The sequence below is a fragment of the Ochotona curzoniae genome, unplaced genomic scaffold, assembly GCF_017591425.1.
Source record: "Ochotona curzoniae isolate NIBS_2020 unplaced genomic scaffold, NIBS_Ocur_1.0 contig_1071, whole genome shotgun sequence".
Taxonomy (NCBI): domain Eukaryota; kingdom Metazoa; phylum Chordata; class Mammalia; order Lagomorpha; family Ochotonidae; genus Ochotona; species Ochotona curzoniae.
In genome coordinates, this window is record NW_024464939.1 from 11,797,085 (window position 1) to 11,824,509 (window position 27,425).

Here is a 27,425-nt window from a genome sequence, read left to right on the forward strand (position 1 = left end):
AGAAGTTGTATCAGTTTTCCTGCACCAAGGGACTATGGTGTTAATCACAGTTTTTTGCTTCTTGCTCTATGTTGTATTTTATATGTTTCTTAATATGAAGGTAATGGCACCTTTCTTTTGGTATGTTTGAGATCTCTGTTTCCTGTTCTGAGACATGCCTGACCATATCCTATATGTGTGTTCTTTGTTTTTTCTCCCTCTGTTGCAGAAGACAGCCCTATTTCTCTGGTATGAGTTCGTATGCCTTTATTCCTAGTCTCTCACTCCTTGCTTGGCTTTTGGTGAATTTTTTTCCTCCCAAGCAAAAACACTAATTGATGACTTTCCGTTTATGGCTTCCAGCTTTTGAGTTATTCCTAGAAATGCCTTTCTCTATTTGAGTTTGTATGATTTTGGTTTTATGTTTGATTCTTTTACCCATCTGGAGTTTATTTTGATAGAAAGTTAAGATATGGCTTTTCACTCCTCCACAGCCCCTACACCCTGCAACTGGCTATCCAACCGCCCAAAACTATTGGTGGGCTAGTGTGTCTTTCTTCTGATTTCAAATAACGCTAAATTCATATATTACATTTTGTATTCTTTTGTTTATCCTGCATTTATGTGGAGGATTACAGGAAGTTATTGGGGTTACTATATGGTGCGTGTTGTAGCACAGTGGGTTCAGTTCTAACTTGGGGCATCTGGATGCTAGTTTGTTTTCGATTCAGTTTCCATCTACTGTAGTATTGCCTCTGGGAAGTAATGGGTGTGGCCTCAGTATTCCTGCCACCCAGATGGCAATTCCTGTCTTCTGACTTCTACCTGACCCAGCTCTGGCTATTGTGGTCATTTAGGAAGTCAACCAGAGAATGGAACATTCTCTCCTTTTCTTCCTTCCTTCTTCCCTCCCTCCCTCCATTCCCACTTTCCCTCCCTTCCTTCCTCCCTTCTTTCCTTTCTTTCTTTTATAATGATTTGTAAAAACCAGAGGATGCGAGACAAAGATCTTCCATCCATTAGTTTGCTCCCCAAATGACTGCAACAGATGAAGCTGAGTTGATCTATAGCTGGGAGCCAGGAACCAACTCTGGGTCTCCTACACGGGTGTAGGGTCCCAAGGCCTTGGCCTGGCCTCTACTGCTTTCCCAGGCGACAAGCAGGGAGCTGGATGGGGGTGAACCAGCACCCATATGGGATGTCAGCACTTGTAGGTAGAGGATCAGCCTGTTGAGTCACACCGCCAGTCCTGCCCTCTCCATTATTTGACCTTTTAAATTAAGTTCATAGATATGTAAAACTTTAAAAAATAATTCTGGAGTGGTTATTTTCCCTTGGTTCTTGTTATTCTTCCTTTTTTTCTGTTAGATTTTTTTCTGAATCTTCTTGCCAGATTTTGTTTTCAAATGAAAATTGCAATCAACTTTGGATGGAAATTCAATAGAAATCCTGTTTGCACATCTTTTTTTTTCTTCCCTCCTCCTCCCTATTTTCTCTTTGTTTTATTAGAATTTCATCTTTCTTTACCAATTTCTCCAGCATATATGCATTGGAGTCATACTATAAATACTGTATGCATATATAGTTTTATATTTGGAATATGTATTTGATAAACATCTTTATGTCATTTTAAAAAGTTCCTTAAAGTATGTCTTTCAATGACTATACTCTTTCATTGTTTGGAAGTGATTTAAATGCTTCTCCCTTGGACCATGCATTCCATTCCATTTTGGCTGTTACAATGCTTAGGGGAGATTATTTTCAGATTTAAGATTTCTTGAGACAATTCAGAGAATCTCAGTCTACTCGAGGCCTTTGAAGCTGGTTGTGAATCACCTCTGGAAAGCGTCCCTTTCCCCCCCTTTGTGGTAAACGCATGTGACATTTATTGTCACAGCACAGTTTCAGTGTGCAGTGCAGTGGGGTTGCCCATATGTACCTTGAATAATAGCGCTCTAGAATTTTTTGACCTGCCAAACCAGTACTGTTCCAGCCCAACAGTAATTTCTCCTTTCCTTCTTCCCTGTCCCTCAGAACCTCTGTTCTGCTTCCTGACTTTGGCTGTTTTACATATCTCCTGTTTGCGGATTCCTGTTGGCGGAATCATGCAGCATTTGTCTTAGTGTGACTGACTTATTTCATTCAACATAAAGTTCTCAAGGTTCACATTGGAGCAAGTGAGAGGATTTCCTTCCCTCTTAGGACTAATGAATATGCTATTGCTTGTATGTACCATGTTTAATTATTCACTCGTCAATGCACATTTACATTGTCTCTGCTTCTTGGCTGGCATGAGTGATGTTCAGTGACCGTGGGTGTACAGATACCTATTTTTTGGTGCTGTTTCATAAAGTAACCCATTGAACGCAGGCTGATTGATGTCTCAGATGATGGCGCCTTCCTGGTTTTTCAGTCCTTCACTTTATTGTGCTGGTGAAGTGGCTTTGTGTGTCTAAGCAGCACCAACCATTAACCAGTGCAGGAATCACAGTGCTCGATTTCTCTTTATTTTGGCTTTCTTTTTGTCTGAAAGGTAGATTTGCAGAGAGAAGGAGAGACAGAGAGAAATATCTTTCATGCACTGGTTCACTCCCCAAATAGCCACATGGCTAGAGCTGAGCTGATTCAAAGCCAAGAGCCAGGAGCTTTTTCCAGGTCTCCCACATGGGTGCAGGGTCCCAAGGCTTTGGCCATCCTCTGTTGCTTTCCCAGGCCGTAAGTAGGGATCTGGATGGGAAGTGGATCAGCCAGGACATGAACTGGCATCCATATGGGATGTCAGTGCTTGAAGGGGAAGGTTTAGGTGGTTGAGCCATTGGGCCAACCCCTTCATTTTGGTTTTGCTGCAGAAGGAGTAAGTGTAGTTGGTGTGCTGGCTGATTCGGTTTTCTTCACCATTTTTCTGGAGGGAGGTGCCGTACTGGATTCTGACCTCCTTGGTGCATTTAGCCATGTCTCTGGCCCGTGGGTCTGAGCCCTGAGAGACCAGATACCTCTGCTCTATATGAACTCAGAAGTGACATTGCTGGTGCACATACGATTCTCTTTTCAATTCTTGAAGTAACTTGCAGTTTTCCAGAATGTCTGTACCGTTACAGAGTGCTCAGGTTCCATTTTCTTACCGTCCTCACCACACTGGTTACTTTTTGATTTTCATTTTGTTTTGTTTGTTTAGAAACCATCCTAATAGGTGTTAGATGATTCTTTGTGGTGGTTTTTGATTTGTGTGGTTTTTTTTTCTTATGTTAAATGATATTGCGCTTTTTTACATATACTTCTTGGCCATTTGTATATTTTCTTTGGACAAAGTTCTGTTTAGTGTTTTGCCTAATTTTTTTGTGCTGTTTGTTTTTGTTGTTGAGTTGTTGTAGAAATCATTTACATTAAACCTACATGGGCCTACCATTGCGACTTAGCTGGTAAAATTTCCATCTGCAATACTGATGTTCAATATTGGTGCTATTCCGTTTCCTATGCAGCTCTCTGCTAATGCATGTGGGTATAGTGGCCCAGTCACTTGGACCATCCTCCACATATTAGAGTACCTGGGTTCAGTGCCTGCCTCTGGCCTTGACGCCTATCTTCCTGGTAATGACACTTGGGAGGCAGCAATGATGGCTCAAGTGGTTGGATCTCTGCCGTTCACATAGGAGGCCTCAGTTGAGTTCCCAGTGTCTGGCTTCGAGCAGGCTCTGACCTGCTGTGGCAGGCATTGAAAAGTGAATCTAGGGGATGGGAATGTGTGCTCCCTCTCGAATCTCTTTTTTCATCTCTTCAAAAAGGTCAGGACTCTTCTCGGTGAGGAATAATGCCTGCTTTCCTCTGCAGAGTCAATGCTGATCGGGAAGGTTCCACTGCCCTATGTGTTGCACTCTTGAGTTCCCCTCTTCTCTATGTTCACAGAACAGCTGGGATATTAGTGTGCTTTATCTTCTCTTTGCTCTCAAGTGAAAACTTTGTGTTTTGTGACAACCGCATATTGTTTTTTATTTTTATTATCTTTCTTTATGTTGGATCTTCTGTTATTGTTACTAACAGCATTCAGTATTAAGAGCAAATATTTTGTAGGTACTGTTTTTTTAGTATCACTTGCCTAGCTCTGGGTGGCTTTTAGCACTTCCTTCTCTGTGTCTTTGTGTCTTCTGTCTTTAGGCACACTTGTAATCATCCTAAAAATACTCTTGGTGGTTTCAGACATGCCATTAATTTACATGCCTTAGCTCATAAGCATGGCGACTGTGTTTCGTGTTACTCCTCTACAGACATAAATGTCAGCTTTAAACACTATATGTAGTGTGACCTTGATAATGTTTTGCATTGAGAATTTACTGAATAGTCTCAAACTTTACTCATTGTGTTCCTAACCTGGTTGGCGCCATTATGGTATGAAAGCAATCTATTATTCTTCAGGAGGGTTGAAGGAATAAACATAATAGCTTACCCAGCCTGCTAGAATCTGTACTCAGCTAGAAATAAAGCATCCACTGGAACAGGAGCCTGCCTCCTCTTTGTAATTCTGGCATTCAGTTCAAGCGTATGTGAGGAAGGTACTCCGGAAATATTTGTTGTATTGCATATACATCAACTGGAAAGACTTCTACCATAAGTAGTAATCAGCTGGGATTATATAGAAAATGCTAAGAGTTTGGGAAAGCAAATGGTTTGATAGGGAAACAGGAATATATATTCCACATATCCTTTAAGCTATAGGCACTGCCAGTCTGGTCTGTCAGTAGAAGAGGAATTGGTTCTTGACATCTGAAGTATATGTGCAAGAATGTGTTTATAACAATGGGCAGATGGAAGAGACATAGTGATGCTTAGACTTTTTTGTGCCAAGAGGATGTTGGCTGTAGTGATCAATAAATATTTCTGTTAATGTATTTTCTATGTTCTCTTGTCAGAGTTGGCTTCTCTGGTGTCCTGAGCCCAGGAAGCATGCGTGATCTCAATACATTTCAGAAGTGGTTTCTTCAAATGCAGTTGAGAGGAGCATGGAGTATGTTGATGGTAGTGAGAAACACTTGCTGCTAGCACAAAACAAAACAAAGCAGAAATTCTGGAAAAGGGGGAAAATGCAAACAGTTGGCCTGTCAGGGACATTTAGTCAAGGACTGGCCAACCCTCTGTTGGCAGGGTATATGGCTTTATTGGAACTGATGATGATAGCAATGATGATGTCACCACTCGACTTAACATTTTTTTTCTTTGCATTCATTGTATGCTGAATTTATTTTTGGGTCATTCAGTTTTGTTTCTGTAGTTTCTTTTTGGGAGATCTCTTTGTTCTGTGCCACCCCCTTTTCTGGCTTAGGATCAGTCTGTTCCTTTTCAGTGAGGGTCATCTCAATGTGGCACGAGGAGCTCATATCTGGACCGTTCCTGCCACAGGCTCTGCAGGTGCCACAGAACCTTGGTCATCAGGTGTGTTCAGTGACCAGCAGTTGTACGTCCAGGTTCTTCGGTTTAGCATTACTGTCTGCATTTTTAAGCATGTGCAACAAAAATTCTGCACTCTTTTTGGACTCCCATCCCTGTGTCCAAACCCTGTGGTTGGCCCCAGGCACACTGACCAACTCCACCATTGCTAATGACAAATTGGCAACATTGCTTCTGTGTGCTATCTTTTAAGATGCTTCTTTTAAATATGCATTTCCTTGATGGCCTGGGCAGTCTGTCAGGTGTTCTTAGAGTGAACACAAAGATTCCAACCTCTTGGCTTGCATGATTTTGGGGGTTTTCTGGGTCAGGTGGATAGTGACCAATTTGGCAGTCACCTGAGGCCACTTACAGGAAGGGGATTGCAGGACCTTTTAGAGCTCTTACTGACTTTCTTACGTATTCTTTCAAATCTTTCAGTTCTCCAGGGGGCAGAACTACTATCATTTTCATTTTTATAAATGGGGACGCCATCTGAATGGTCACAGCTCCCCCAAACATACTCTATTGAAAGTGGAGACCTTTGGCAAAATTTTATCACAAAGCTGTGATGTCGAAGAGACCGACTTGGAGTCCAAGAAAAAAATGTCCTTGGCTAAAGAGCTGGGAGCCCCTCGTGCCTTTTACGAGATGTTTTCCTTCTAATCAGTGAAAACACAGTTGGAACCTGAGGAGAAGCAGGTTCAGGCTTACATTGCGATTGGTATTTCACATTTCCAGCTGAGGTTTTACTGTCACCTGTGTTGGGTGTTTTCTATATACCAGGTTTTTTTCTAAAAACTTCTCGCACTTCGTTTTTGAGCATCTTTGCAAGTCCTGGGAGCAGGCGTTAATGGTATTCTTGTTTCTGTAAGTGAAACAAGGGATGGAATAATAACTTCTGTAGGGTTCCTAGACTGGCACAGATGGGCATTTGGTTTGCAACATCCAACTATACAGAGTACATGTCTCTTTCCAACATGTTTCATCACCTTAAAGATATATCACTTCTTTGCTTTTCAAATGCATCGTTTTAAAAGGTTTATCTGGCCTGGTAGAAACTTTGGAGGGCAGCAAGAAGTGTCCAGAACATGTCCTTTATATCAGTCCATCAGATTAATTTAACTGTTTATGTATTTGAGATAGCACAAGAGTGAGAGTGAGATGGAGAGTGAGAGAGTGAGCAAGAGAAAGATCAGTCTCTTCCATCTTCTGCCTTGCTCCTCAGATGACCTTGGTGGCCAGCACTGGGCTGTGCTGGACCCAGGAGCCAGGAGTTTCATCTGAGTTTTTCATGTTGGTGTCAGGGGGACAGGTACTTGCACCATCATCTGCTGCTTTCCCAGGCACATTTGCAGGAACCTGAATCAGAAGTGGAGCAGCTGGGATATGAATCAGCACTCGTATAGAATGCTGGTCTCAGAGGCAGCAGCTTTACCGGCTATGCTACAATGCCAGCTCCTATCAGTTTCGTTTAGAGCAAAGAATACTGGGCCTGAATTCACATCTTGGTTAAAAACTTGGCTTTGTCATTTTCTGGTTATGAGATGCTGGTTGAATCACGAAATTTCAGGTGTTTGTGAGAATGAAGTGAAAATCTGAGGCTATTGCTGAGCATCAGGCATTGCCATAAGACACTAGCTCAGGGGCTTCCGGCTGCGGCCCTTAGAAGCAGAGCTAGCTTAAATACCTGCCCTTGGGTTCTGAGGCCTGACCAGAGAAATAAACAGCTGGACTGCTATGGGGAAGTGAGTGTTGCAAGATCCAAGGGACCGTGAATGAGGAGGAAGTGGACAGCCCTGTTGAGGTCGTCATTTGTAGACCTTTGTACCTGGACTTGAAGATTACTGGGGGCTGACTGTGTGCTCTCAGAATTCCAGTTTTGAAGCCCCAGTCGCCAGTGTGATGATGCTTGGAAGGGGCGAGGTTTTTGTGAGGGAATTAGGCCGTGAGGGTTGAGCCTGTGTGCACTGGGTGAGCGGGTTAGTTCCCTTTCAAGTGGCATGAGGGAAATCACCAAGCTCTAGCAGGTGAAGATAGACCAAGGAGACAGTTGTGTTCCAGTCGGGAAGAGGGTCGCCAGGAATACCATTACCTTGACTTTGGACTTAGAGGCTTCAGAACTGTGAACAATAAAGCTCTGCTGTTTAAACACAGATATTTTAAAATTCTGTTGGTTGCTGGGTATTTTCATAGAGGTTAAGACTCTGGTTGGGACTCTTGTGTCTGATACCTGGCTGCCTGGGTTGAAGTCCCACACTGTTGCTGTTTCCAGCTTCCTGCTAGTGCATACTTTGGGAGGCAACGGGATGGCTGAAGTAGTTGGGTGCCTGCCGCTCATGTGGGAGACCTGGATTGTGTTCCTGGCTGCTGGCTGTGGTTTGGCCCAGCCGTAGATGGTGTGGGCATCTGGGAAGTGAACCACAAAGTGACAAAGTGTGAGCTCTGTCTTTTAAAAAGTTTCTGGAAAATGAAATTTAAAGATATTTATTGTGACACAAACATTTTTTTGAAATTCATGCATACAAGCAATTTGCAAAAAGTTCATAAAAGTGTACATTAGGATAAAACCATGCATGGATGTCAGTTTTTTTGCACTAAACATCTTCTTCTCACCCCCCCACCAACATACTTAAAGTATTTCTTTCTTTATTTATTTATTTGAAAGGCAGAGATCTGCCATCTGCTGTGTCATTTCCTCTGGAGCATCAGCATGAGATGTGGACATCCCATGGGGCAGCTCAGCCTGTTGTGGCACAGTGCCTATCCTGAGAATAACTTCTAAAAGGGGAAGGAATTGGACAGAAAATGGAGAAAGAGCAGTTACGAGGAGGGGAACTGCTCTTGTGGGGACATGTGGTATTTGACATCTCTTTCGATTACCTCAAGCTCCATATAACAAACTACCCCAAAACTTAATGGTTTGAAATGTAGAGCCCCCTAAATGGCCAAAGCTCTGCAATCTGGGGGCAGGGCTCAGGTGGACTGCAACCCTGATGCCTTGTCCCTCACCTGGAGGGACAAGAAGACAGAGGCTCCTTGGGGGCATCTGAAAGGTCCCCCACTCCTGTGGGGGTGGTGGAGGTGTTAATGCTGGAGGGAGGCTTCTTGGGGGCAGTTGAAAGGTCCCCCACTCCTGTGGGGGTGGTGGAGGTGATGATGCCAGAGGGAGGCTCCTTGAAGGCACTTGCCTTCATACCTGCCAAATTACTCGCACATTAATGCAGGACTCCGAAGGTGGGAGTCTTTAGGCAGAGCCTGGACGAGCTGTGTGTCGGTTTTGAGGTAACCGTGTCACTTCTTCTCCATCCTGCTAGTTAAAAATCTGTTCCATGGCAGTTTATATAGGAGGAGAAGGGAATTCAAGCCCAACCTCCACTTCTGACCCAACTTCCTGCAAATAGGCCTGGGAGAAAGCAGATGACAGCCCAAGTGCTGAGCCCTTTGCCACGTAGGGCAGAGATCCAGATGGAGCTCCAGGTTTCTGGGTTCTGTCTGACCCAGCCCTGGCTCTCGCAGACATTTGGGACTCTTTCTTTCTCTGCATTCTTTCTCTCCACTCCCCACTTTTGGCTCTGTCAAATAAATAAATAAATACACCCTTTTTTTAAGATTTATTTTGTTTTTTATTGGAAAGGCAGATATACAGAGAGGAGGAGAGACAGAGAGGAAGATCTTCCATCCACTGATTCACTCCCCAAGTGAGCACAACAGCCGATGCTATACTGATCCAAAGCCAGGATTCAGGAACCTCATCCAGGTATCCCGCGCGGGTGCAGGGTCCCAAAGCTTTGGGCCGTCCTCTACTGCTTTCCCAGGCCACAGGCAGGGAGCTGGATGGGAAGCGGAGCCGCCGGGATTAGAACCGGCACCCATATGGGATTGCGGTGCATGCAAGGCGAGGACCTTAACCACTGCACCATCGCGCCGGGCCCAATAAATACACCTTTTTAAAAATATTTCTGTACTCTTTTTACCGTCAGATTTCCAGCCATACCCTCTCCTCTCATCTCTGACCTGTTCCAAGAACCTCAGGAATCCAGCTTCTCACTCTGCATAGAGCCCCGCCTTGGGCCTCCAAATCTGGGACAGCCCTACCTGCTCTGTGGTGTCTTCTATTCTATCACCACAACACTGCACCACTTTGTAAAAAAAAAAAAAATTTTTTTTTTTTAATCTAGAGACAGAGCTGCAGAGAGATGCCAGGCACTTGGTTCGCTGGCTGGCGGTGCTTGGCACGAAGCTGGAGTCAGGAGTCGGAGCTGAGAGTCAGGCCCAGGCACTACCACCAGGGCTGTCTCAACTGGCATTGTACCAGCTTGGCCTGCCTCCCAGGGCATACTGCTAAGACTGAACTCCAACAGTCCAGCTTCAGCTTGTTGCCCAGAAGATGCACCCCTGCTCCTGATACTGACACCCAAACCATTCACATCCTGCAGGATTACCTTAAACTGTAAGCCACAAGGAGTTTTGGATTCACTTCCCAGGTGCCCGTAACAATGGGGACTGGGCCAATTCAAAGGTGCAGACTTGAACTTGACCCAAATGTCGGGGACTCAGGTGGTCACGCCATCGCCTGCTGGATTCCAGGATGCACATCAACAGGCAGCTGGAATCAGAACTGAACCCAAGCACTCACATGTGATATGCAAGTGTCTTAAGTGATATCTTAGCTGCTGTGCCCAAAGCCTACCTTCAGGAACCTCCCAAAGTAGTTTATTATAATAGTCCTGGTGATGCCCAAGTCAAAATCTTTGTTAAATGGCGAGAGAAGGAAGGGTGAGGAAGGGACTTGGCAAAGAAAATTGAACGTATGCACAAGTACAAAGACATGAAGGGGCTAAAAAATTATTTGAAAGGCAGAATGTCAGAGAAGAAACATGGCAAGATCTTCCATCCACAGGTTTATTCCCCAGATGGACTGAACAGTCAGGTTTGAACCAGGCCAAATCCAGGAGCCAGAAACTCCATCCAGGTCTCTCATGGGAGTGGCAGGGGCCCAAGCACTCGGGCCATCTTCCACTGCCTTTCCAGGTGCGTTAGCAAGGAGTTGGATTGGAAGCTGAATGGCCAGGACCCAAATTGGTACCACCAGTGTTGAAAGCAGCAACTTAATCTGCTGCAGCACAGTGTTAATATTTTAAAACACCAATCTCTGTAGGGTGTTCAGGAGCAAAATGTGTATCTCTCAGGAAATGAGCCAGGCAAGATTTAAGTTTTGGTGGTCTTAGAACAGGTGATATTTCAAGCTCTAAGGAGGTTGAAATGGGGCCCGGCGGCTTGGCCTAACAGCTAAAGTCCTTGCCTTGAACGTTCCAGGATCCCATATGGGCACTGGTTCTAGTCCCGGCAGCTCCACTTCCCATCCAGCTCCCTGCTTGTGGCCTGGGAAAGCAGTCGAGGACAGCCCAAAGCCTTGGGACCCTGCACCCATGTGGGATGTCTGGATGAGGTTCCTGGATCCTGGCTTCGGACTGGCATAGCATTGGCCGTTGTGCTCACTTGAGGAGTGAATCATCAGACGGAAGATCTTCCTCTTTGTCTCTCCTCCTCTCTGTATATCTGACTTTCCAATAAATAAATAAATGTTTTTTTTTTTTTTTAAAGAGGTTGAAATGATCTAGGAAATAAAATAAAGCAAAGGGAGCAGGAAGCCTGGAATGTCAGCATTTGAGTGCGGGGTGAGACTTCCAAAGGGGAAATGTAGTTACGAGCTTTGCTGATGAAAACCAGTTAGGGACCACACTGTGAGAGTCTTGGGGTTGTGGAAAACAGGGGTGGCAGATCCTGTGGAGTCTGGGCCTCTGGGAATGGTAAAAGGGGGTGGCCAAGGATGACACTGCTCTCGGGAGCACTCGAGGGTATTTGGAAGGGAAATGGTGATTGACTTGCCGTATTGAGCATGACTGCTCTGCATTTGTGCATGTTTGTCACGCAGGAGAGGAAACCAGAGATGGGGGAGAATGACTAGGTCTGCTCCTCTGTGTGTGCGGTTGGTTTTACTTAAGACACCTTTAGCAGAGTGTTTTTTCAGTAGTAATATCACGGGGTCTGACCTTCTGGGAGCTCCTCTGGGCAGTAATTCATTTCCTCGTGTCAAAGCCTTGCTGAGAATAGGGACTTATTAACTATTTGCTGAATGAAAGCATTCTACTTTCCCTGGGAGGTATGATAGCTGGAGGAGCAATCAACCTAGAGATTTCACTTGAATGAAATTGTAGTAACGCTGAGATTAAAAAAAAAATTTTTTTTTTTAAATCCGTGGTTTTAAGGACAAACTGAAGCTGTGGGTGCTGTGAGTTTTGTGACTGGCCGCCTTGGGTCTAGGACGCATGTGTGTGCGATGTGTGATTAGTTGTCTCTCTGAGGTTCCCTGGAGAAAGGACCATTATTGCAGAAAGGCGCTTTCCCAGCCTGCAAGTCAGTCTTTTTTTTTTTTTTTTTTTTTTTGCCCCAGCTCACTGTTGAAAGTGGAATCCTCTCCTGCACACAGCCACTCTTGGAGATTTTGGATGGATTGATTGCTTTGGGGCTGGCCTGAGGCTCAGAGGTGAAGCAGGTGCCTTGGATGCTACATCCCTTAGGGCAGTGCCTGGGACCATGCTCTGCCCTCCCTTGTGATCCAGCCTTCTGCTATTGTGCCTCCTTGGAGGCACAAGTGCATGGCTTCCTGTTACTTATATGTGGGAGACCTGGATGGAGTTCTTGGCTCCTGGTGTTCCTGGCCAGTGCCCACCTCTGCAGAAGACAAACTGCTTGGGACAAGAATTCACTCTAGTATTTAAAAAAAGTTAGTTTTGGTGCCCACATCCCATATGGAAGGAGAGAGAGGGAGGGAGGGAGAGAAAATCAGAAACAAAAAAGATCTCCCCCCAATGGCTACAAAGGGGTATGCTAGTCTGAATCTAAGAGCCTCGACTCCAGCTGGGTCTCCTGTGTGGGTGAGAATCATAAGCACCTAGGTCATCTTCCAGTGCTTTTCCAGGTGTGTTAGTAGGGGGCTTGACCAGAGGTGGAACAGCCAGAAATCGAAGGAACACTCATAGAGGTGTCAGTTTTGCTGATGGCTTAACCTGCTTAACCCCATCTTCTTGTGATGGGGTGCAGCCAGAAAATGGATAGCACTTGCTTGCAGGTTAATTGACAATGTGGAAGTGGCTCCTGAGACTCTGTGCACCCTACCCCTCTTGCTTCCTACTGTGTTTAGATTAATTAACTACAAGGAAACTTGGGGCTCCTGGCAGCTCCCTTCCTGCCTCTGGACACTTAGTTAATTGAATGCAAGGAAACTTTGTCTTATACAGCTCTCAATCTGATTGAAGGATGAGAGCTTAAAAACTTCTGACTTCTGCCTTGGTGCAACATAAGGAGGAACTGCTGTCACCAAGCTTGGCCAGTAAAGACTGCTCAAAACGTCTTCCTACTCTGTCTGGTGTGAAGCACACTCCACAACATTCTTCTTTTTGTCTTTTGCCATTTTGGGTCATAAATGGAACTCAGTCATTTTTGTTTTGTTTTTATATAAGGAATTTCATACATTTATTTGGTGTGTTTTATGGATCTGTTATTACTTTTTGTCTTAACAGCAGAAAAAAAAATCTCTGAAAATAGATTTCTTAGGTTGTTCACTTACTAGTATTTCCATTGCTGCTTCAAAGATGACTTAGCTTTGTGTATGTATGTGTGTGTCATGATTCAAATCTTAGAGGAAACATTATAAATTATATTGATCCATTAATTTCTTGATAGGCAGAGGGACACAGAAACACATCACACACACACACACACACAGCAAACTCCCATTATCTGGTTTGCTCCCTGGATGGTTCCCAGCTGGAGCCCAAGTGAGGAGGTAGAACTCAGACAAGTTTGTGATTTGGATGGCAGGAAGTGGCTCAAGACCCACTTCTTTGAGCCGTCACTGCTGCCTCCCAAGATCTACAGTAGCTGGAAGCTGGAGTCGGGTTCTGTGATGTAGCAAGTAGGTATATTACCCAACAGGTGAAAAAAAATTCTACCTCACATTTCATATGATTAACTGGAAATTTTTTGAATTCACATTTTATTAGTTTAAGCCTTTAAATTTCTCTGTATGAATTCTGAGTCAATTAAGAGATACCTAATATGCCCTTTTGTTTTCCATAGTTTAAGGCTATCATTATTTTATTAACTTAGAAGGTGAAGAGCAAATGAGATTTTTTTTTTCTGAGAGTAAAGGACCCAAGGGTGGAGGAAAGTGTGGCTCAGTTGGCGTTCTGGCCTGTTGCCACCCTTGGAGGTGCCCTCCTGCTGTACTGTGGACAGGGTTACAGGTTAGCTCTCAGCTAGGGCCCCAGCTCCTGCCAGCCTTGCTGAGCTGTGCCTATAACGTGGGAGCACCTATGGGTGTACCTGCCTTGGCCCTGTGACTCCCCAGGGCCCCCCAGGATTGGCACATATCACCTCTTGGAGTCTTTTTGTTTTAAAGATGTATTTATTTATTTTTAAAGGCAGAGTAACAAAGAAGGAAAGGCGGAAGTGGAGAGGGACAAAGAGATCTCCTATCTGCTGGTTCACTCCCTAAATGGTGGCTGTGGCTGTGGCTAGGCTGTGCCTGGGCTAGGAGCTTCAGCCAGGTCTGCTGCATGGGTGCAGGGGCCCAAGAACTTGGGCCACCTTTTTCTGCTTTCTCAGACCATAAGCAGTGAGCTGGATTGAAGTGGAATAGCTGACACTCAGACCGGCGCCTGTATGGGATGCTACAATGCCAGTCCAAAGTCTCTGACTTTGGCTTCTCTCTACAAAGAAGGCTGACTGCCCAGTCCCCTTTTTGCTTTTGACAGTGATAAGGAATTTCTGTGGAATTTTTTAGGTATTGTGTTTTCACATTAGCTCTACTGCCTCATATCCTTATTTTATGTGCTAAATAAGATAAAATGTTACATGTGTCACAGTGTGCTGATCCTCTTTTCCTTAGTGCAAGGGTGGAGGATTTTTTTTCTGTTAAGGGCCACTGGATGTTCATAACATCATTTGTGGGCCCTGTGAAATCAACTTAAAAATTAGCCTGCTAGGGGCCCAGTGCAATGGCCTAGTGGCTAAATACTCACCTTGCAATGTGGCAGGATCTCATAAGGGCACTGGTTCAAGTCCCATCTGCCCCACTTCCCATCCAGATCCCTGCTTGGGGCCTGGGAAAGCAGTTAGAGGATGGCCCAAAGCCTGGGGACCCTGCACCCATGTGGGAGACCTGGAAGAAATTCCTGGCTCCTGGCCTTGGATTTCAGCTACTTGGGGAGTGAATAAGTGGACAGAAGATCTTTCTCTCTGTCTCTCCTCTTTTCTGTGAATCAGACTTTCCAATAAAAATAAATAAATCTTAAAAAAAAGAAAGAAACCAAACCCAGAGCCTAGTGACCTTGGTTGTCTTGAGTGCTCTTCTCCCATGGGTGTTTGTGGAATGACGTAAGGGGCCGTCCTTTGGCCATACATGTAAAGGAAGGGGCAAGTATGCTCCCAGACACTTCGTGGAGTGACAGACTGAGGCTCCCAGCTCCTAGCCTGGTGTCTGGCCCCCTGCCCTGTGAGCCCTCCCTGCACCACCCTCTGCAGTTGACATTCAGGCTCTTAATCACAGGCTGCCCTGAAAGCCCTGGTGGCAGGCCTTGGCAGGCCTTCACGGTGTCAGGTTTCCTGTGTTCAAAGAGATCTGGAGGCCTCCTTGTGCCTTGTGCTCTTTTGTGTAAGAGATCTGCTGAGCTGGATTTGCCAGCCCCAGATTTGGAGGTTAAATGCAGTGGGGGTTGCTTGGGAGGAGAAAGGGGAGGCGCTCACCATGGGAACTGACTACTCCCCTTGCTGTTGCTGTGGAGGCTGACCCTGCCCACATGATACATGACACCTGACGCTGTTAGTTACTAGTGTGGGTGGGTAGGGCCTGCCCCCATTCTCCTCCATCTCCCTGCCCCCAGCTTCCGTGGGAAGAAGATGCTTGCTGTTCACCTGCTTCTGAGTTAGAGGTGTAGGGGGAAATGAAGGCAGGTCTGGTTGCTTTCCTTTCTGGTGCTTTTCTGTAAGATTCATTTATTTAGTGCACCCTTTGATAGCTCAGCTGGTAGAGCGGAGGACTTTAGAGTGGTCTAAGATTCATTTATTTATTTGAAAGAGACAGAGGAGAAAGAGAGAGAGAGAGAGAGAGAGAGAGAGAGAGAGAGAGAGAGAGAGAGAGAGAGAAAGAGAAAGAGAACAGAGATCTTTCATCCTAAGTGGCTGCAATGCCAGAGCTGGGTCAAGCTGCAACCAGGAGCCTTGAGGCCGAACTGAGTCTCCCAAGTGAGTGTAGGGGCCTAAGCAGTTGGGCCATCCTCCAGTGGTTTCTCAGGTGCATGGACAGGGAGCTGGATTCACAGTGGAACATCCCAGCACCGATATGGAATGCAGGCATCATAGGTGGCTGCCTTACTTTTAGTGCTACAATGCCAAATCCTCTCATGTTTTCACCTGCTACGTGGGGTTGTCTCTCTTGGAAAGTGTTTCTGAGAGCTCAGTGCCCAAGCAGGCATTGGCTTCTCACAATTACAGTTTTTGTGTTTGAAGTCACAGAGAAGCACCGGGCACTCCCTGAGAGGAGCAGATGATGGCTGGAGTCCTTGGGACACAGCCACCCATGTTAGAGACCCTGAGGGTCTCTCAGCTTGTGCATGCTTTAGGCGTCTCGGGAGTGAACCAGCAAATGGAAGATCTCTTTTGCTGTAGCTCTGCCTTTTAGATCCATTTTAAAAATTAAAAAAAGAAAAGCAGTTGCTTATCAGGTAGTGCTTCTGCCTCCTTTGGCAAATGTTGACATAAGGGCAATTATGCCCTTTGTCCTGCTTTTAACTTACTGTGTTTCCTAACTCAATGAGATACGGATTTGTGAGAACATGATTTTGTCATGTAACTCACACTTGTCAACAGATAAAATTGCAACAATTTAGTGACCAGTGTCTTTTTTTTTTTTTTTTTGAATTTGGGATTCTAGGGCCCAGCGCGATAGCATAATGGTTAAGGTCCTTGTCTTGAACATGTCAGGATCCCATATGGGCACTGGTTCTAATCCCGGTAGCTCCACTTCCCATCCAGATCCCTGCTTGTGGCCTGGGAAAGGAGTGGAGGACAGCCCAAAGCCTTGGGACCCTGCACCCGCATGGGAGACCCAGAAAGAAGTTTCTGGCTCCTGGCTTCGGATTGGTGTAACATTGGCTGTTGCGACCACTTGGGGAGTGAATCATCGGATGGAAGATCCTCCTCTCTGTCTCTCCTCCTCTCTGTATATCTGACTTTCCAATAAAAATAGATAGATCTTAAAAAAAAATTGGGATTCTAAATCTTGACAGCCTTCATGCTGAACGGTAGACTGAGAACTCCTACTGGGCAGTGGTGGAGTAGTGGATTTTCTAAGTGGAGGATGAAGGAGGTTAGCAAAAAGCTGTCTGGTTTATGCCAGGTGGCTTTGAATTCCTTACTCTGTAGGGGTTGAAGCAAGGGGCACTTCCTTGTTATACCAACTCAGACTGGAATTTCGTCTTATCAAGGAAAACTGGTGTGTTGGGGGACTCTACCTACTTCCTTCCAGTCTCAGTTTGATTAGCTGGTATTTCGCATGTGTGACTCCATATTGGTTTGGTCTGGTCTGACAGACTGCAGTACAGGAAGCAACACCTCCTGCAATTTTTGTTTAATTCATCTTTTAAAGAAATGACTTGGTTTGGGGGAGGAAATTTAAGGAGAAGTAAGGGAAATCCTAGAACCTATGAAATTGAATCATAAAAAATAAAGACAATTAAAAAAATCACTTGGGCTGTTTTATATTTATGTCCTCTTGTCTTAAAGAAAGTATAGTTTTGGGCCCGGCGCGGTGGCGCAAGTGGTTAAAGGTCCTCGCCTTGCACGCCCGGGATCCCATATGGGCGCCGGTTCTAATCCCGGCAGCCCCGCTTCCCTTCCAGCTCCCTGCCTGTGGCCTGGGAAAGCAGCAGAGGACAGCCCAAGGCTTTGGGAACCTGCACCCGCGTGGGAGACCCGGAAGAGGCTCCTGGCTTCGGATCGGCATAGTATCGGCCCGTTGCGCTCACTTGGGGAGTGAATCATCGGACGGAAGATCTTCCTCTCTGTCTCTCCTCTCTGTATATCCGCCTTTCCAATCAAAAAATAATAAAAATAAATCTTTAAAAAAAAAAAAAAAAAAAAAAGAAAGTATAGTTTTGTTACTACTCATCTTTTCCCACATTATGGAAAACGTTTTTTCTTTTAATAACTGGATATTTCTGTTTAAAGCTGTCATAAACATTGTTTGCTTTATCTTCTCTGAGTGAGGAACCTAAACTTGTTAAATGGATGCAACAAAAAACTGGGCCTTGTTTAAGGAAGAAAAAAGCAGCTGAATAGTGGAGATGAGAAGAACTGTGTTTGCTTTCAGATTAAAAAAAGAAATGATTTTTATCTCTGCAGTGCAAAGCGTGGCCCAGTATGCTGAATAGCATACAGCTGTTTCTTTGTATGTTGCAGTGACTTCCAACACGGGCCTTTGCTTGCATCAAAGCTTAAGTGGGTTGTCATGACTGCTCCAGTATCCTAGAGAGAGGAAAACTTGAAATTGGAGTAACTGATGTCCCACAAACCCAGGAAGAAAAATTGTTTTGTCTTAAGCAGAATTTAAAGAGTACTTTGTTAAAAAAGAGTGAAACTTGTGTTGTTCTTTTGATCACAAAGATAAGGAAAGATATTTGGCTGTTGTAGGTATTCACTTTTTAATTTTTGTTTATTTGAAAGGCTGAGAGACTGAGAGAGAAGGATATAGAGAGAGATCTTTTGTCTGCTGGATCTTTCCCCAAGTGCCTGCAGCAGCCAGGGTTGGAGTAGGCGGGGAGGCCAGGAGCTGAGAACCCAGCTCTCCCATGCTGTAGCAGTAATCCCATGTGTTGGAGCCAGCTCTTAACTACCTCTCCGGTGTCCTGGAGACTGCTCTTACTACCCCTTCTGGGGCGCTTTAGCAGGAAAATGGAATTGGAAGCCAAGCTGGGAATGGAACCCAGATGAGGTTCAGGTGAGATTCTTACCGCTGTGTCAAATGCCACCTTCTACGTACTGTCTTCTGAAACTATTGTATGTGTATGGTGTGTTTCAAAGATAGTGCCACAAACTTAGATTTTGTGTGTGTTTATTTGAGAAGCAGAGGAAGAGTACACTCCCAACTGCTAATTGATTCCCAGATGCCCACAATGGCTGGGGAGCAATGCATCTGGGAGCCAAGACACACTGCAGGTCTCCCACACGGGTAGGACGAACCCAATTACTGGAGCCATCCCTGCTGCCCCTTAGGTCTGTTTTAGCAGGCAGTTGGACTCAGGATCTGGAGGATGGTGTGCAACTCAGTACTGTGATGTGAGATATGGGCGTCTCAGTTGGTGTGTTGGCCATTGTGCCAGGTACTTGGGAAATTCAGTCGACTGAGCTCTCACTTTAAAAATAAATTCTGGAAGTGAAAAATTCATAATTATTTATGAAATATTAATTACTGGCTTGAAACATGACTTACAGCAGTAGTAGGGGGATTAAAAAAGACTCATATATTGAATTATTTGAAAGGAAGAGAGAAAGAGAGCATGCGAGTCATAGATATTAGTTCACTCCGCAAGTGGCCGCATCAGCCAGGTCTAGGCCAGGCTTTAGCCCGGAGTTAGGAACTTCATTCTGGGCTCCTGTGTGAGCAACAGAGGTGCAGACATTCAGGCCATCTTCTGCTGTCTGCCATTAGCAGGAAGTATGAGCAGCTGAGGCTCATACTCCAGCATGGGATGGCAGCTTCACCTGATACACCACCATGCCGGTTCCCAGTAGGTGATCTCTTATGGTCATCTCTTAACTGAAAAGTAAGTTTACTTAATCTTATTGTTAAATGCCAGAGACCAGCTCCAGCTGAGTTCGGAGCTGCTCAAGTGGGTGTGGAGTCTGGGAAAAGAGACTCGAACACAATCACTTGGTGTCTACTTGTAACAGCTTAAGAGCTTTTTTATTTACCCACCACATCACAAGTTTCTGCACAAACATTTAATTGTTACATTTTTGCTTCATGATTAAGGGGGCATGCACAGACGTTTTGGTCATTCTGTTTGTACTTCATGGCTAAGCAGGTGTCCCTAAAGATAATTCTACAAAATACTATATTCATATTTTTCAAAGCAGGCCATTGTTCATTCTTCAGTAGGAGCCATGGAGCAACAGCCACGACTCCAAGGCCAAGGCATGTGCGATTACCTGTTAATCACTAATCCATTCCTATTACATTTCTATTTTTATAATTTACCCATCATTTAATGGGAGAAATATGTCACAAGGGAAAAAAACATAAAAATCCAAGACAAAAGTGTCAAATATTAAATCTCCCTACAACTACAGGCTCTAGAACCCCATAAACAATCAAACAGTAATTAAAAGCATATCTCTAATATTAATAAAAGCATCTTTAATCCCTCTATCCAAAAATTATAAAAGCAGCTGAAACATACACTTCCTGTGCGCCAAAGAAATTGCGAAGACAGGCTAGCCTTTAAGGTCACAATAAGTGTGTTTATCTCCATAGCAGTTTCAGCTCATACTCCTATCAATTTCATTAATTTTTAGGATACTTATCAAGCCATTTCCCAGAAGGCATGATACAAGCCTGGGCCAGATTCCGGGGTAATGGGTAGGCACACAATAAGGTGTCCAGAAACAGCTTGGGCTTAATTGTATTCTTGTGTGCAAATTGTTAAAGGCCCACTCACCAAGACACGATCACATTGGTTGCGAAAACCATCTCAACAAGGGTGAACAACAATGCCTCACTAGATCACAGAATTCTTAATGGGTTGGTTGAGTGTCCATGCAAAGGGGTGAAACTGCGTTGAGGTGGTTGGAGAGACATCTGGCAGGCCTTGCCATACAACTGGAAGCTCCTCGCGGCCTTGCCAACAGGGTAACTGTTCTCTTCACATCTTCATGTCATCCACACCCACTGCACGGATCCCAGCAGTTAGATATATGGACTTTTATCAATCTTTTAAAGAGAAAACTGATGAATTTTTCTTAATGGTATTTATTTTCATACTAGCAGCAATAGATTTCATTTTGGACCATGAAGTTAATGGGAAATAAATGTGTGTGTACATGCACTGTTTCCAGGTGCGCCCCCTTGCATTGTTTCCACGTGCACAGCTGTGCACTGTTTCCAAGCCCCCCTAGCCTGCAGGGGTCTGATCAGATCTTAAAGGGATGGCATCTACTTACTTCCCGTGCACCCTGTCTTGCCACCCAGTCCCTGCTGCCCTGCTAAGCAGCCCCAACACATATGCGGATGGCAGTGGGGGCTGGGAGGAGCTGTCCTTGCTGCTGCAGTGTGCTGTGCCGGAGAGAATCAACAAAGCAGAACAACAAAAGGCTATCAAAGTCTAGCTGTCCCAACACAAGGGTGCATTGTTCCCTCTTTCCCTCCTGTGGTAGCTAGCTGTCCTTTCTGCTAGGCTTGACATTTGTCAAGCACACTGCAAGAAACATCAGAAAGAGCAGCTCAACTCTGCCGAGAGTTCGGGAGTGAAAATTCCTTGGGGCTTGTTTTTTCCCTGCTTGTTGTGATCTCCATGGTTGCAGGCGCCTTGAGGGAACCTCACTCTCCCTGTCGGCTTCATTCCTGCTGCAATTGCGTGTTAACCATTTCCCCAACCCCATCATTTGCTCCTGGAGCATCTTAAAACAAGACCAAAACCAGAAACGAAAACGAAATCTCTAGTTTTATAAAATGTGTTATTTGATTTATTTGAAAGGCAGAGTTACAGAGAGATGGAATAAGAGAGGGGAGAGAGAAAAGAAGAGACTTTTCCATCTGCTAGCTCGCTCTGTAAATGGTTGCAATGGCCTGAACTGGGCCAGGCTGAATCCAGGAGCCTGGAACTCCATCTGGGGCACCTAAGCACTTCAGCCCTCTTTCTGTGTCTTCCCAGGTACGTTAGCAGCATTTTCGATTAGAAGTGGAGCAGCGTGGACACAAACTAGTGCCCATGTGGGAATACAGGTGTTACGTGTAGCAGCTTAACACACTACATCATAATGCTCATCTCTCAAAAAGTTGCTTTTAACTTAAGAGCAATACATGAAGACTCTCTTGGTTAAATAATAGGAAAAAAAGAGCAAAGAATATTAATAAATGTAGTGCGAGAAACAGCCTATTTGTCCAAAGAAGGGACTCCGATTCAGGAAGTGCAGAAGACGCAAGCCTTTATTAGCAACCTTCCAAGAGGTGGGCCTGCACACCTGGAGTGGTTTGCAGCAAACTATTTATTTGCTAGCACACATGTGCCTCCTCCGATTCCTCACAGGATTACACTCTTCCCAACGTTTGCTTTAGCTGTTTTGGCCACTACGTTAACATCCTGTTGGCCTAGACGTTCCAGGTACGCCTGACCTGACTTTTATGCTAGCTAGCTGCTTGTAACTTTCCGTGCACCTGCAAGCTGTTAGGCTAACTAATTGTCGGCTCACAGCTAAAGACCTTACTTTGAAAATGAACCACATGTTTACTTCTCCTCGGTAGGTTGCCGAGGGACCTTGGTTGATGGGAGTCCTGCTCAACTGTTGGTGTTCTCTGTGATTTCCTGTGTAGACCAGGGAGGACTTCATCAAGTTGAGAGAAATAAGAGGGCTTGTTAAAACGCAGCTTGCTGAGCTGCACATCCTGCCATGTTGTATGTTGTCAAGGGAATTCTGTATTGGTGAATGTCTATCGCGTCCTTTTAGCTGCTACAGAAAGTAAATGTTTCTTCCTTTAACTTCTATTACTGGCACTTTGTTTCTTTGTATTATTTTTTTGTAAATTATAAACATACTTCATTGTACTTGCCTATACCTCTGTTAATACAGATGTATTTCTAGGATTATTTGGAGATGTGAAATTGCAGAGCATGTAAGATTTTTTTTTTGTCATTGTTTTTCTGCTCACCATATTAATACCCAATCCTAGATGATTTACTTCTTTCCAGAGCTGCTAGGAAATTCATTAAAATGTGCCAAGTGGAGCCTTTATAAATGCAACCTGAAGTGGGCTTTGGGGTATATTCTTAAAAATATGTATTTCAAAATTTTTATTTGAATAGCATATTGAGAGAGAGAGAGAGAAACCTCCGTCTGCTGGGTCACTTCCCACATGCCCCCAGTGGCCAGAGCTGAGTTGATCCAAAGCCAGGAGCCTGGAGCTTCCGCTGGGTTTCTCAAACAGGTGCAGGGGCACAAGGTGTTGAGCATGCTCTGTTGCTTTCCCAGGTCTAAACAAGGAGCTAAATCAGATTTTCAGCAGCTGGAACTCGAACCAGCACTCATGACATGTTGGTGCTGTAGGTGGACGCTTAGCTTGCTATGTTGCAGGACCGACCCCATTTTTGAGGTATTGACCAGTCTTTCTGGGATTTTCCATTGACTTTCTTCAACATGGATGTTCAGCTGCATTTCCCTGCTGGTAGGTCTCCCTGATGGCTAAGCCCTGCCCCTAGTGATAATGGCTGACTTAGGTCAGCTTGACCGAGGCATAGATCAAAGTGCATTTTTCATGTGAAATCAGCACTAGACTTTTCTGGGTATTCAGTCTTCGTGTCAGACATCACTCATATGGAGCCAAGCATTGCACTCTTGGTGCCTTCCGCATTGACCTTCTGTGCCAGTTGAGCCTCTGTGTTCTGTGCTGGGCAATGATGTATGGGGTGAGTTGGACAGGTGCCTGAGAGGGTGCATGTCATTGGAGACTTGTAGTAGCACAAAGGGGATCTGACTTCCTAGCAGGAACTTTATTAATATGCATATATTTAAGATTCATTTTATTTATTTGAAAGGTAAAAAATACAGAGGAAGGAAGGGAGGAGAAGGAGGATGGGTAAGAGGGAGGAATATCTTCTATCCGCTGTTTCACTCCCTGAAATGGCTGCAATGGCCAGGACTGTGCCAGGTTGAAGCCAGGAGGCTGGAATTTCATCTGGGTTTCCCATATGGGTGGCAGGTACTCACATACTGGGGCCATCTTCTGCTGCTCTCTCAGACGTAATAGCAGGGAACTGGGTCAGAAATGGAGCTACCGAAAATTGAATTGCTTCTCAATTGGAGGGCCAGTGTCACAAGTGGCAGCTTAGTAATACACTGTATCACAATGCCAGACCTTCTAATGTTTTTGATTTCATAGACAGCATTAAAATTAGAGACGAAGAGAGCTCATGCTGAATTGTCAATTCCTTGTTTCGCCAGATCATTGAAACCAACCTTCCCAAGTCATTGTCTTTTTGCAAATAAGATACTTTTATTTTTAAAATATATTTTTTAAAGTTTTATTGGAAAGGCAGATATACAGAGAAAAGGAGAGAGGAAGATCTTGTCTCTGCTGATTCACTCCCTAAGTGACTATAATGGCCAGAGCTGCGCTGATGCGAAGCCAGGAGCCTCTTGCAGGTCTCCCACGCGGATGCAGGGTCTCAAGGCTTTGGGTCATCCTCGACTGCTTTCCCACGCCAAAAACAGGGAGCTGGATGGGAAATGGGGCTGTTGGGATTAAAATCAGTGCCCATATGGGATCCCAGCGCATGCAAGGTGGACTGTAGCTGCTAGGCTACCACACTGGGCCCGCAAATAAGATACTTTTAACAGTCCCTTCCCTGAACCAAGAACATTGTTGTATGTTGAAAGAAATTGCCTTTAAGTTTTATTTCAGAAGAATCTTTTTTTTTGTTTTTGTTTTTGGCCTCAGGCAAGTAAAATATTGATATGGTTTGGAGTTGTAGTATGTAGGGGAACACTGCTGTTTTAGTTTTATTTGTATTTTTCTTGTTAATTTAATATTTTAGGGGATCACTTTTTGTTTGTTTTGTTTTGTTTAAAAGGTGTGTGTGTGGAGAGAGAGAGAGAGAGAGATGGAGAGAGAGAGAGAGAGATGGAGATCTTGCATCTGCTGGATCAGTCTCCAAATGTTCCTGACAGCCAGCGCTGGCCAGGCTGGAAGCAGAAAAGCACGACTCCGTCTTTGTCTCCTGCATGCTCCTTCCCAGGTGCATTCGCAGGGGGCTGGGTCAGAAGCAGAGCAGCTGGGACTTGAACTGCTGCATCCGTGTATGACGCTAGCATCTTAGGTGGTGAAGCAACACAGTATGCCACAACACGGGCTCCAAGGAGCACTTCAACAATAGCTGCGTTTTGGCCAGGCCAAAGCCAGGAGCCAAATATTCAGTTTGGGTCTTCCTTGTGAGAAGGAAGGACCCAAGTGTTTGAGCTGTCATTGGTTGCCTCTCAGGTTGCTGGCTTACGACACTCTAGCATGGGGTGTGGTCATCCCAGGCTGCATCATAACCACTATGCCAGTCACCTTTATTGATGACCTTTAAAAAAATTATCTTATTTTTATTGGAAAGGTAGATTTATAGAGAGGAGGAGAGATAGAGAGGAAAATCTCCCATCCGATGGTTCACTCCCCAAGTAGCTGCAGCGGCCAGAGCCGAGCTGATCTGAAGCCAGGAACCAGAAGTTTCCTCCAGGTCTCCCATGCAGGTGCAGGGTCCCACGGCTTTAGGTTGTCCTCGAGTGTTTTCCCAGGCCACAAGCAGGGAGCTGGATAGGATGTGGAGCAGCCAGGACACAGATTGACACCCATATGGGATCCTGGCGCATACAAGGTGAGAATTTAGCCACTGAGCCATCTCCCTGGGCCCTGTTCATTTTAAATAAGAGATTTGATGTCTGTAAATAGGCTTTCCCATTTTGTCATACTGACAGTGGTTTTTCTATTTACCAGTGGGAGCTAGGGCTTGAGGATGGTCCTGGAATGTGTAGCTTTTCTGAAGCAGTCACTGCTGCTGACTCTGAGCATCTGCTTTGTGCCCAGTGCTAGATTGTGGATAAAGAGAAGCAGGGAAAGTGTCCTTGCATTTCAGCAGCTTTGCGACAGTCTAGCTCCTGGAGCACAGCCACTCCTTCCAATCATAAAAATGTGTTCAGCTTTCCCTTGGGACACTTGCTATGCCTACTCCAAGATCCGGTGCTATCCACATCCACACACGCGCATCACTTCTGGCCTTAAACTGGCCTGGAATCAGACTGCTGTTGTTATCTTTGAACTTGTTGAGAGAATTTGCTTTTTGTTAGTTCTTCAGGCTAGGCAAAAAAACCCTTTCTATTGTTACCTGCTTTTATGTTCTTCATTGAAAGATGAAAACAGCCCCCTGAATGACTGTGGAGTTTGCACTTGTGTTATCATCCAATAAAAACTGACCCTCCAAGGTAGCTTGAGCCCAGCCTGGAACTGTGGTCCATTTTGAACCTTATGTGATATATGGAAACAAATTAAAAAGAGGCCACAGAGTAGCTCGTTACAATTTTATTTCTTTCTGGGCAGCCAGGATGTAAGGGGCTAATTGGGTTTTCAGTAGATACTGTGCTTTACTGGATGTTTTGGCTCTTGTGAATGGGCTGGATGAGGTGTTGAGCGGAATGAGATGACCTGAAATTTTTGCAAAGTCCTTAAATTTGGTGAAAGTAGATAATGCCCGCTATGGGAACAGGGTACATGTGGTCACTCCCTCTCTGGATTTATTTCAGTGAATCTGATATAAAAGAGAGGGAGGTAGGCTGGTATTTGTGTGTCTCCCATGAACTTCCCCAGGAAGCCCACTGTTCTGGTAAACATTTCATGGAGGAGGAGGTTGGTGATGTGTTCCCTAGCACTGAAGGGCTGTTACCATGGAGAGGCAGGTGGTGGTCCTGGCTGTGTGCTAGGGTTGGCCTTCCAGGAAGAGAAGCAGGGGCAGAAAGTCATTTAACCTCAGCTGGAAGTACACTATTGATTCTGATAAGTATTGATCAGGTCCTTTATTGGCTCCCATTTTTAAGTACTCTTATTATTAGTTGGAATCTGGCTTTTAATTACAAAATCCTAGTGTGTTAGTAAAAATGCAGAAAATTTGCACACTAAGTATTTATGCTGTGCTCATGAGATTCTTCATGGTAGTGAAAGAATAAAATAGCATAATATGCAGAATTCTTGACTGACAAAGGTTACTTTCATCTGAAAAAAAAGTGAATGCTCTTGTCAGTTCTGACCATACCTTGAACATTTTTAGAAAGCTGAGTTCAGCATTTTCTTACATAATTTAAATATTGGAATTTTAAATTTTGCCTGGTTATCTTCTTACAGGTTAATAAAAAAAATGTGGCTTTTGATTGTTCGAAGTGTCAAGCTTTATTTCATGGGTATTACAAAAGACAAATAACATTTTTCTGAATAGCATTTTGTTGGCTTGTGTGTGTATGTGCTTTGATAAGTATCACAGGGATTGTGCTAGAATCTTTAATGAATGTACTTCATGTACAAATGAAACTATGCAATCTTAGTAGGTTTTTTAATATTTCTACCTTCTTATTCTCCTAAGTAGGGTTACATGATACTCAGTAAGTTCTAGAAATGTTAGTTTTTGGTTGATTGATTAGCTAGTTGCCTTTAAAGTGGTGGACATTGTGCATTTAAAAGGTAGAAATGATTCATGTTTGTTCTACTGATGTAAAATATGGTGGAGTAGGGGATGCTAGCATGAAAGTTAGCTGTAATAAAATATACAGGGTGACACTAGTGTAATTAGCCCAAAATGTGCTTACAGTGTCCTCTTGCTAAGGTTGTTTTTTTTTTTTTAAGATTTATTTATTTTTTATTGGAAAGTCAGATTTACAGAGAGGAGGAGAGACAGGAAGATCTTCCATCTGCTGATTCACTCCCCAAGTGGCCACAACGGCTGGAGCTGAGCTGATCTGAAGCCAGAAACTAGGAGCTTCTTCTGAATCTCCCAAGTGGGTGCAGGGTCCTAAGGTCTTGGGCCATCCTCGACTGCTTTCCCACGCCAAAAACAGGGAACTGGATGGGTAGTGGGGTTGCCGGGACACAGACTGGCACTCATATGGCATCTTGGTGCATGAAAGGCTAGAACTTTAGCCACTAGCTACTGCACCAGGCCCTCTTG

The 27,425-nt window shown here is 44.6% G+C and overlaps 1 pseudogene; it reads right to left on the bottom strand.

Moving 5' to 3' along the window:
• Window positions 1-5,171: 5,171 nt before the first annotated feature.
• On the bottom strand, window positions 5,172-8,594 carry LOC121164652 (annotated as a pseudogene).
• Window positions 8,595-27,425: the final 18,831 nt, after the last annotated feature.